This window comes from Neophocaena asiaeorientalis, unplaced genomic scaffold (assembly GCF_003031525.2).
Source record: "Neophocaena asiaeorientalis asiaeorientalis breed wild unplaced genomic scaffold, Neophocaena_asiaeorientalis_V1.1 scaffold79, whole genome shotgun sequence".
Classification (NCBI taxonomy): domain Eukaryota; kingdom Metazoa; phylum Chordata; class Mammalia; order Artiodactyla; family Phocoenidae; genus Neophocaena; species Neophocaena asiaeorientalis.
The window spans coordinates 5,610,897-5,621,209 of record NW_020175402.1 but is presented as its reverse complement, the minus strand read 5'-3'; the positions used below and the strand labels follow the sequence as shown (position 1 = coordinate 5,621,209).

The 10,313-nt window shown below is 43.2% G+C and overlaps 1 protein-coding gene across 1 annotated transcript in view; it reads left to right on the top strand.

Annotated features, from left to right (window-relative positions):
- Positions 1-9,405: 9,405 nt before the first annotated feature.
- Positions 9,406-10,313, top strand: part of RPA2 (replication protein A2) — a 17,991-nt gene continuing 17,083 nt past the window's right edge. Inside the window, exon 1 of the mRNA XM_024766905.1 lies at positions 9,406-9,536. The gene's annotated coding sequence lies outside the window, so the exon portion shown is untranslated. The remainder of the gene's footprint in view (positions 9,537-10,313) is intronic.

The following is a 10,313-nucleotide window of genomic DNA, read 5'->3' as shown; positions in this document are numbered from 1 at the left end:
AAAAAACATCATGATTAAGAGTTGGGCTCAGGGGGCTTCCCTGGTGGCGCAGTGGTTAAGAATCCGCCTGCTAATGCAGGGGACTCGGGTTCAAACCCTGGTCTGGGAGATCCCACACACCGCAGAGCAACTAAGCCCAAGCACCACAACTACTGAGCCTGTGCCCTAGAGCCCATGAGCCACAACTACTGAGCCCACGTGCTGCAACTACTGAAGCCCGCGTGCCTAGAACCTGTGCTCCACAACAAGAGAAGCTACCACAATGAGACGCCCGCACACCACAACGAAGAGTAGCCCTCAGCACAACCAAAGAAAGCCCGCGCGCAGCAAGGAAGACCTAATGCAGCCATAAATTAATTAATTAATTAATTAATTTTTTTTAAAAGAGTTGAGCTCAGGAGTCACGTAGAGCTGCGTTCAATCCGGTTGGTCTTTTTGCTAGCTCTGTGACCTCAGGCTGATTACTGAGTCTCACATGGAATATCCAGGCACACCAGTGCATCACTAAAAGTTCACAGGAACAAGGAGATATTCATCCATAGGTCAGCCAGGCAGGCTGGGCTTGGTGATGCTGGAGACGCTAACAAAACACCTCTGAAGGGTGAATAACCATCTTGGTTTGAATGGGACTGGAGGGGTTTCCAGGACAAGAGACCTTTGGTTTTTTTGAGTGTGTGTCTTGTGTGTGTGTGTATGTGTGTGTGTGTGTGTGTGTGTGTGTGTGTGTCTTTTTTATTTATTTATTTATTTTTGGCTGTGTGGGGTCTGTCTTGCTGCACCGGGGCTTTCTCTAGTTGCAGCGAGCGGGGGTTACTCTGTTGCAGTGCACAGGCTTCTCAGGGTTACTCTGTTGCGGTGCACAGGCTTCTCATTGCGGTGGCTTCTCTTGTTGCAGAGCACGGGTTCTAGGTGCACGGGCTTCAGTAGTTATGGCACATGGGCTTCAGTAGTTGTGGCTCGCTGGCTCTAGAGCGCAGGCTCAGTAGTTGTGGCGCACAGGCTTAGTTGCTCCGTGGCATGTGGGATCTTCCCGGACCAGGGCTTGAACCTGTGTTCCCTGCATTGCAGGTGGATTCTTAACCACTGCGCCACCAGGGAAGCCCCAGCAGGCAGATTCTTAACCACTGGGCCACCAGCGAAGTCCCGACCTTTAGTTTTAAAAATGGAAAAGTCCTGGGCAAATTGGGATGAGTGCCCCTTTAGCCCCTGCACCTCTGGCCCCTGCCAGCCTCATGTGTTTAGTCCAGTGTGCCACACAAGCACTATTTTCTACATGCGCATATAACATTAAAAAAGTTGGGAAGCTCAGTTTCCTCATCTGTAAAATGGGGATGATGATAGTGCTTACCTCGTTTGGTTGTTGTGAAGATGAAGTGAATAAAGCAGGACATTAGATCCTGCCCTCCCAATCCAGAGACACACCCAGATCCTATGTCTTTGCCAATCTAATGACCTTTCCTCCAAGACATTAAAAAAACTATCCACAATTTATCTGTCAGCTTAACAAATGGAAGGGATAGCAACATGCTATGTTAAATTGGAAAAATACATGTAAACTCCTAACCTTAAAAGATAAATGTTTCCCTTCCTGAGTGACTACTAAGAGGGCCCTAACAGCAGCGGCCCCCTGTACCGTTCTCCATTCAAAGGAGGAGCACTGAGGCCGTGTCTAGGGAAAGAAAAAGTTTAGGCTGGTTGGGGTGGGATGAGCTCCTGCTGCCAGAAAGCCAGAAGGCTTTAAGGAACATGAGGTTCCTTAGCGCTGATAGGTCCAAGGATCCAACCCATCGCTGGCCAAGATGTGACAACTGCAGCATTAATAATAATATGATAACGATTTTCTTATTGTTATTGTCACAATTTTTGGAAGAAGTTGCATCTGTGAAAGGCCATGAGTTCAGGATAACAGTCCACATAGAAAAAGAACACGAAAAGGTAGTTGAAACACACAAGACTGTGACTAGTACAGGATATGTTTAACTTGTTTATTTTCATAAGTATACACACATGGACACTTTGCTTCTTTTATTAATTAGATGCCTATTTATAAAGTATACATATGTACAGTTCCCACTTGCGTAAAGAAGAAATTCACGGACCTGTGAGAAGTCAAATAGTCCCAGATAATGGGAATTGTGTGCAGAACAAGATGGGCTGACACGCTGGACTGCTCACACACAATAACCAAAAAGAAGGGGCTCCAAGAGCTAATTAGCCGACCATCCTAGAGTCCTGCTAACACCAAAGACTACTCCTCCTCTTCTAGGAAGTGAAGCCTTCAGGTGGCCCTATGAATATAACAAAATAGTATATCAATAAGAATACATGAATTTTCAAACTTGCAAAAGCCCCCATCAATGTATCAAACAGGACATCAGGGGACTTCCCTGGTGGCGCAGTGGTTAAGAATCCGCCTGCCAATGCAGGGGACATGGATTCGAGCCCTGGTCCGGGAATGATCCCACATGCCACAGAGCAAATAAGCCTGCGAGCCACAACTACTGAGCCCGCATGCCACAGCTACTGAAGCCTGAGCGCCTAGAGCCTGTGCTCTGCAACTAGAGAAGCCACCGCAATGAGAAGCCCACGAACCACAACGAAGAGTAGCCACTGCTCTCCACAACTAGAGAAAGCCTGCGCCCAGCAACGAAGACCCAATGCAGCCAAAAATAAATAAATTAATTAATTAATTAACTAATTAAAAGAAAATAACAGGACAGCAGTTTATATAATGCTGCCCAAGTGAGACTGAAAGCCCATGATTTTGAGAAAAGACATTAGGTTGCAAACAATGAAAACCTAAGAGAAAGGTATGACTTTGAAAGTCTAACAGGTATTACAAAAAGGAAGCTCAGCCTAGTCGTCTGTGGCCTGGTGACAGTCCCCTTGGACCACACAAGCAAGTCATGAGACCTGACTAAGAATAAATTGATTGAAGACCCAGATCCAATAACCTCAACTGGATTAAGATGACATATCTTTTTCTTTTCAGTCTGATTGAATGTTTGAAAGCCAAGGATAATACTACAGAAACCATAGGATGATAAAATAAATAAAGCAATGATCCAAGGAAGCAGGAGAAAGGAGGCACCAGATTTTGTTGGGCCTGAGGCTTAAACAATTTGTGTAGCGCTATTTAAGAAAAAGAATGCAAACTAAGATATTAAAGAGGTATCTAAACAAAAGAAGGGCTTTGGAAGAGGCTGTGCAAGCAAAGAGCCCTGGAAACTTCAACTTCATTAACTTCACAATTATCATTTTTGTATTTTGTCTGCTCTTTAAGATATGTGAAGTATTCATAAGAATCAGCCAGCCATACTAGCACTTTAATTGCAGTTTAAAAATTTAAGGATGGGCTTCCCAGGTGGCCCAGTGGTTGGGAGTCCGCCTGCCGATGCAGGGGGCGCGGGTTCGTGCCCCGGTCCAGGAGGATCCCACGTGCCGCGGAGCGGCTGGGCCCACGGGCCATGGCCGCTGAGCCTGCGCGTCTGGGGCCTGTGCTCCGCAGTGGGAGAGGCCACAGCAGTGAGAGGCCCGCGTACCGAAAAAAAAAAAAAAAATTTAAGGATATTTAAGTTTGTAAACAATGTTTAAATACCCAAAAGATTGATTTCAAGGATTATTACCTATAAGAGTTAAAAAATTGAGCATTAAACAAATAGTGTTCTGCACCACTTCTAAAAACCTCTTTGATATTAAAAGAATTCTATCAGTATTATCCAATTCATAATGATTATTACTGGTGGAAATAAGCAGTACAATATAAAACTGAAAATAGCTACTCCATCCAGTAAAATTGTCTTAGAAAAAAAAAAGGAGAATCACATCTTGTGAACATTGAAAACTACCAGAAATCCCCTGAATCAAACTGTACTTGATAGAAATGAGCACCCATGAAACTATAGTGGCAGATGTGAAAAACCAGTAAAATTTGGTATGAATCAAATTTGAATGATGAATTTGACACTCATTGTAAAGTTTGCCCAGGGAAGAATGGATTCACGATGATTTCTGCAAAATTGAAAATGGAAAAATTAGAAATGGCTAAATCTCACTATACAAAAAATTGAACAGGAAATTAAGTCTAAATGAAAATTCATCAATGTTGAGAACATTCTGATTAAAATATGTGTATTTATAATGTGGAGGCAAAATGAACTTGGAGGTTTAAATGGCAGGTCAAAAACTTTGGGAGATAACGCATATGAAGAATTTAGCAGAGATAATGCACGTTTCTGGCCTGTGGCATATACTCAATAAATACCAGGGTGGATTTTAAAAAAATTTTAATTGTGCTAAAATACAAACGACATAAAATTTACCTTTTTGCCATTTTCAAGTACAGTTCTGTGGCATTAGCTACATTCCTGTTGTGCAACCATCACCACTATCTATCGCCCGAACTTTTCTTTTTTAATTAATTAATTTATTTATTTATTTTTGGCTGCGTTGGGTCTTCGTTGCTGCGTGTGGGCTTTTTGGCGAGCGGGGGCTACTCTTCCTTGCGGTGCGCGTTCTTTTCATTGCGGTGGCTTCTTCTGTTGCGGAGCACGGGCTCTAGGTCCACGGGCTTCAGTAGTTGTGGTTCACAGGCTCTAGAGCGCAGGCTCAGTAGTTGTGGTGCACAGGCTTAGTTGCTCTGCAGCATGTGGGATCTTCCCAGACCAGGGCTCGAACCCGTGTCCCCTGCGTTGGCAGGCAGATTCTTAACCACTCTGCTACCAGGGAAGTAGGGAAACTTTTAATCTTCCCGAGTGGAAAGCCATACCCATTAAATGATAACTCCCCATTCTTCCTTTTCTCCAGCCCCTGGTAGCCACTATTCTACTTCCTGTCCCTATGCATTTGACTATTCTATGTACCTCATATAAGTGGAATCATACGATATTTGTCCTTTGTGACTGGCTTATTTCACTTAGAATAATGTCTTCAAGGTTCACCCATATTTTAGCATGTATCAGAATTTCTTTCCTTTTTAAAAAGCTGAATAATATTCCATTGTACGTCCCATACGTTTTGTTTATTGATTCATCTGTCAATAGATACTTGGTTTGCTTCCACCTTTTGGCTTTTGTGAATAACGCTGCTATGAACATGGGTGTCCAAGTAACTGAGTCCCTGCTTTCAGTTCTTTGGTGTATATACCCAGAAATGGAACTGCTGGATCATATGATGATTCTATTTTCAATTTTTTGAGGAACTGCCATACCGTATTTCATAGTGGCTGCACTATTTTGCATTCCCACTAACAGTGCACAAAGTTTCCAATTTCTCCATGTCCTCACCAACACTTGTTTTCTATTTTTAAAATAGTAGCCATCCTAATGGATGTGTCACCAGATTGCTTTTAAAGGGTGATTTCTCCTTTTCTCAGTCTTGCTGTGGGTTTCCCCGATAGCAGTCTACCTGGAGAGGGAAACGGAAGACTTCTCAGAAATCCCTTCTATGTGACAGGAAGACTTCAACTTGATAAAACTAAACCTTGAGAGAATTCACTGCCCCTCCCCAAACAAAAGGTAAATACTAATCATTTTAGCGCTGATTGAAAACTGAGCCCTCTGCTCAATTTATCAGATCATCAAGCTCTTGAAAAGATCTGCAAAAACCTTAGTTTGACGTTTTGCATTGTTATATTTTAAGATATTCATATTTCATTTTATTTATTTTTAAAAGTATGATCCTCTCAGCTGAATTTATAACTAGTTGAACCGCAAATGAGGCTGACTACTCCAAGTGAACGCACATCTTAAATTTCCCAATTACTCTTAATTGCTAACATTTAATCCTACATATCATAAATATGCTCTTACTTGTCAGACTATGAAAGTTTCAATCACCTTAGGCTTAATATAATAGTGTTATCTTGATATGACTTTTCTTCTTGGCTGTATCTTGTTTATTTCTCAGCAATGATTTGGACGCTAACAGAATTTACGTAGGAAAGAAACGGCACACAAGCAACATCTGGCCCACAGATACCTTTTCTTTGGCCTACATAGCATTTTTAATTTTTTGTTTGTTTGTTTGCTTGCTTGTTTGGCTGCTTTGTTGCTTTGTTGCTGCACATGGGCTTCCTCTAGTTGCAGCAAGCGGGGCTACTCTTCATTGTGGTGCTTGGACTTCTCATTGTAGTGGCTTCTCTTGTTGTGGAGCACGGGCTCTAGGTGCACGGGCTTCAGTAGCTGTGGCATACGGCCTCAGTAGTTGTGGCGCACGGGCTTAGTTGCTCCGTAGCATGTGGGATCTTCCTGGACCAGGGCTCGAACCCATGTCCCCTGCATTGGCAGGCAGATTCTTAACCACTGCGCCACCAGGGAAGTCCCTTTTAATTTTAAAATTTACTTATAAACAAAATTCTGAAATTTTTACATAAAAATGCAGGCCTCTGGTACCTGCTAAAAAAACTTAAGATGACCTGGCAACACTGACTCCATATTCTTTATGTCAGTTGCTATTTACCATTATGCTTGTGTGGTTGCTTTTCTTACTGTGGAGAAAAAAGTTTTAAAAATTCCCCTCCATTATCCAATCCACTATATTTACAGTTTTCCTGACTGACCCCAGTCAAAAATAAACAAATGGGACCTAATGAAACTTAAAAGCTTTTGCAAAGCAAAGGAAACTACAAACAAGATGAAAAGACAACCCTCAGAATGGGAGAAAATATTTGCAAAAGAAAGATTAATCTCAAAAATATATAAACAGCTCATGCAGCTCAATATTAAAAAAACAAACAGCCCAATCCAAAAATGGGCAGAAGACGTAAATAGACATTTCTCCAAAGAAGATATACAGATGACCAAGAAGAACATGCAAGGCTGCTCAACATCACTAATTATTAGAGAAATGCAAATCAAAACTACAATGAGGTATCACCTCACACCAGTTAGAATGGGCATCATCAGAAAATCTACAAACAACAAATGCTGGAGAGGGTGTGGAGAAAAGGGAACCCTCTTGCACTGTTGGTGGGAATGTAAATGGATACAGCCACTATGGAGAACAGTATGGAGGTTTTTTAAAAAACTAAAAATAGAATTACCATATGACCCAGCAATCCCACTACTGGGCATGTACCCAGAGAAAACCATAATTCAAAAAGACACATGCACCCTAGTGTTCAGTGCAGCACTATTTACAATAGCCGGGTCATGGAAGCAACCTAAATGCCCATATATAGACGAATGGATAAAGAAGGTGTGGTACATATATACAATGGAATATTACTCAGCCATAAAAAAGGAACGAAATTGGGTCATGTGTAGAGATGTGATGGATCTAGAGACTGTCATACAGAGTGAAGTAAGTCAGAAAGAGAAAAACAAATATCATATATTAACGTGTATATGTGGAACCTAGAAAAATGGTATAGATGAACCGGTTTGCAGGGCAGAAATTGAGACACAGATGTAGAGAACAAACATATGGGCACCAAGGGGGGAAAGTGGTGAGGGGGGTGGTGGTGGTGGTGGGATGAATTGGGCGATTGGGATTGACATGTATACACTAATATGTATAAAATGGATAACTAACAAGAACCTGCTGTATAAAAAAATAAAATTTAAAAAAACAACTTACAAGGAAAAAGAACATATATATAAGTGTATATATATATATATATATATACACACACACATATATATATATATATATATATATATCTGAATCACTTTGCTGTACACCAGAAACTAACACAATGTGAGTCAACTATACTTCAATTTTAAAAAAATTCCCCTCTATTATTCAATCCACTATATTTACAGTTTTCCTGCCTGAGCCCAGTTGTCATGTGAGTTTGTGCCCCAGGTCTAGGATGTTCAGGAAGGTATACTAACTACACTGGTTGATAGAATCAGCCTTCCTGGGCTTCAGTATAGACGCCCACAACTTAGCTTCAGTTTTCTCATCTGTAAAGTGGGGACAACAGCAGTATTTACCTACCTCACAGGACTGAGTTAATTAATGTAAAATATTTAAGACAGTGCCTGCGGGACTGCCCTGGTGGTGCAGTGGTTAAGAATCCGCCTACCAATTCAGGGAACACGGGTTCCATCCCTGGTCCAGGAAGGTCCCGGATGTCGTGGAGCTACTGAGTCTGCGCGCCTAGAGCCCGTGCTCCGCAGCAAGAGAAGCCACCGCAGCGAGAAGCCCGAGCACCACAACGAATAGTAGCCCCTGCTCGCCGCAACTAGAGAAAGCCCGTGCAGCAGCAACAAAGACCCAACGTAGCCAAAAAAAAAACCCAAAAACAAACAAAAAAAAACCAGTGCCTGCAGTTTAGGCAAAGGAAATACAATGGCCCAAAAGCCCGGGACCATGTCTATCTTATTTACCATTGAATCCTAGTGGCCAGCACTGAGCTGGGAACAAAAGAGACATCAATAAATTTTTTTTTTCTTTTTTTTTTTTTTTGCAGTACGGCATGTGGGACCGGGGCACGAACCCATGTCCCCGGCATCGGCAGGCGGACTCTCAAACACTGCGCCACCAGGGAAGCCCAATAAATATTTTTAAATAAATTAATTGGGGGAGGGAGGAGGAGTCCTAACAGTATAGTACTATTTAGAGCAAAGAACTGACAGACGTGTTCCACTCTCTATAGTAGGGACACAACTGTGTTATATGAAGAATACTTGAAGCAACCGAGGATGCGAAACTGGATTAGAGCGGGGTGAGGAACAAGTTGAGGGGATGTCATTCTCAGATCTTCTGCCATTCTGGGAAAGACAGTGTAGGTTTCTCATAGCCTCACTGGGGAAAATCAGGACGAGAAGGTGGCAATAAAAGAACTGAACTTGGCTTTTTAAGGAAAAGAACATGCAACTCCACGAGGTGCCGTGAAGCCAGTTCTGTGACTTCCCCGGGTGCGCAAATGCTGCGTGATCGCCAGGCCCAGATGCGGAAGCAGGAATTCTACTACAACCCTTTAGATTAAGGCGTCGCTTGGGAAGAATTTGGCGGGAACAGGAGGAGCCGTACAAAGGAAGTGATGTAAGGTGTCACGGGGGGTGGGATTACACGGCCTGAGGTGCGGAAATATCATCTTGATTGGTTATTTTTTTGAGACACCGTCCTATCACAACGTCCCTCAGCCTTACTTCCACTTGCGCAGTCTATTTTGCCCTTAGTAACGATGGCCGCAGAGGCTTCCTACCCTCCCGGGAGCAGAGTGCGCGTTTTCAGGAGCGCGGCTGGAGAAGACGGGAAAAGGCGTAAGATTCGTGAGCACTGATTGGCTGAAGCGAGAAGAGTTCTGGCTGCTGACTGGCTCCATCTTCCGCGGGAAGGAGTTTGTGGCTCCTGCGAAAAGTAGATATAGCGGAGCGGCCGCCTCAGGGCTCGGAGGCGGTTAGGGGAACCCACCGTAGCGGAACGTCTAGAGGCTTGGAGGGCGGAACAGGTATTAATACCGTTGTTGTTTAAAACCAGGTGGATTTGAAAGCTATAGCAGTTCCTCTTTTGGGGGAGCCGGAGGCTACACACAGTCCCCTGGGGGCTTTGGATCACCGACACCTTCCCAGGCCGAAAAGAAATCTGTAGGTTGAAAGCGTACTTCGTTTTATCTTATACTGCCCGGGAGCTACCGACTCATCTGTGAGAGAAAATTTATGCGATGAAGGAAGGGTGTTAAACTTGAGCTGATACGATAATTGTCAATTATTATCTTATCGAATCTTATCATTGAGTGCTGTAATTTTGAAAAATGAAATTCCCCTAATTTTGCATCCATTGTTTCCTTGCCTTTATTTTGAAATTTACCAATAGAACTAATGAAATCAAGCTTGTGGGAAAAGTGAACTTGTTTGTATAGCCTAGTTTACATTCTTCATGTATTGGAAGTCGTTTTTAAATGAAATGTAATGAGGTGCTCTAATGCGGTGGAAAGAACATGGTCTTTGAAGTCTAGTGGATCTATGATCCATCATTGCTCTGACACTCCTTGCAGGGTATCATTGGACAAATGATACCTTCTTGGAAATCTGTTTGGCACCTACTAAATGGGATTAATAATAGATACCTTACAAGGTTGTTGTGAGACTTAATATTATGATATATATATAATTACACCTGCCCCAGAGTTGCTTTCAGTAAATGGTCCCAGAGAGTATTATTAAAAAGAACCTGGGCTTCCCTGCTGGCGCAGTGGTTGAGAGTCCGCCTGCCGATGCAGGGGACGCGGGTTCGTGCCCCGGTCCGGGAGGATCCCGCGTGCCGGGGAGCGGCTGGGCTCGTGAGCCGTGGCCGCTGAGCCTGCGCGTCCGGAGCCTTGTGCTCCGCAACGGGAGAGGCCACAGCAGTGAGAGGCCCACGTA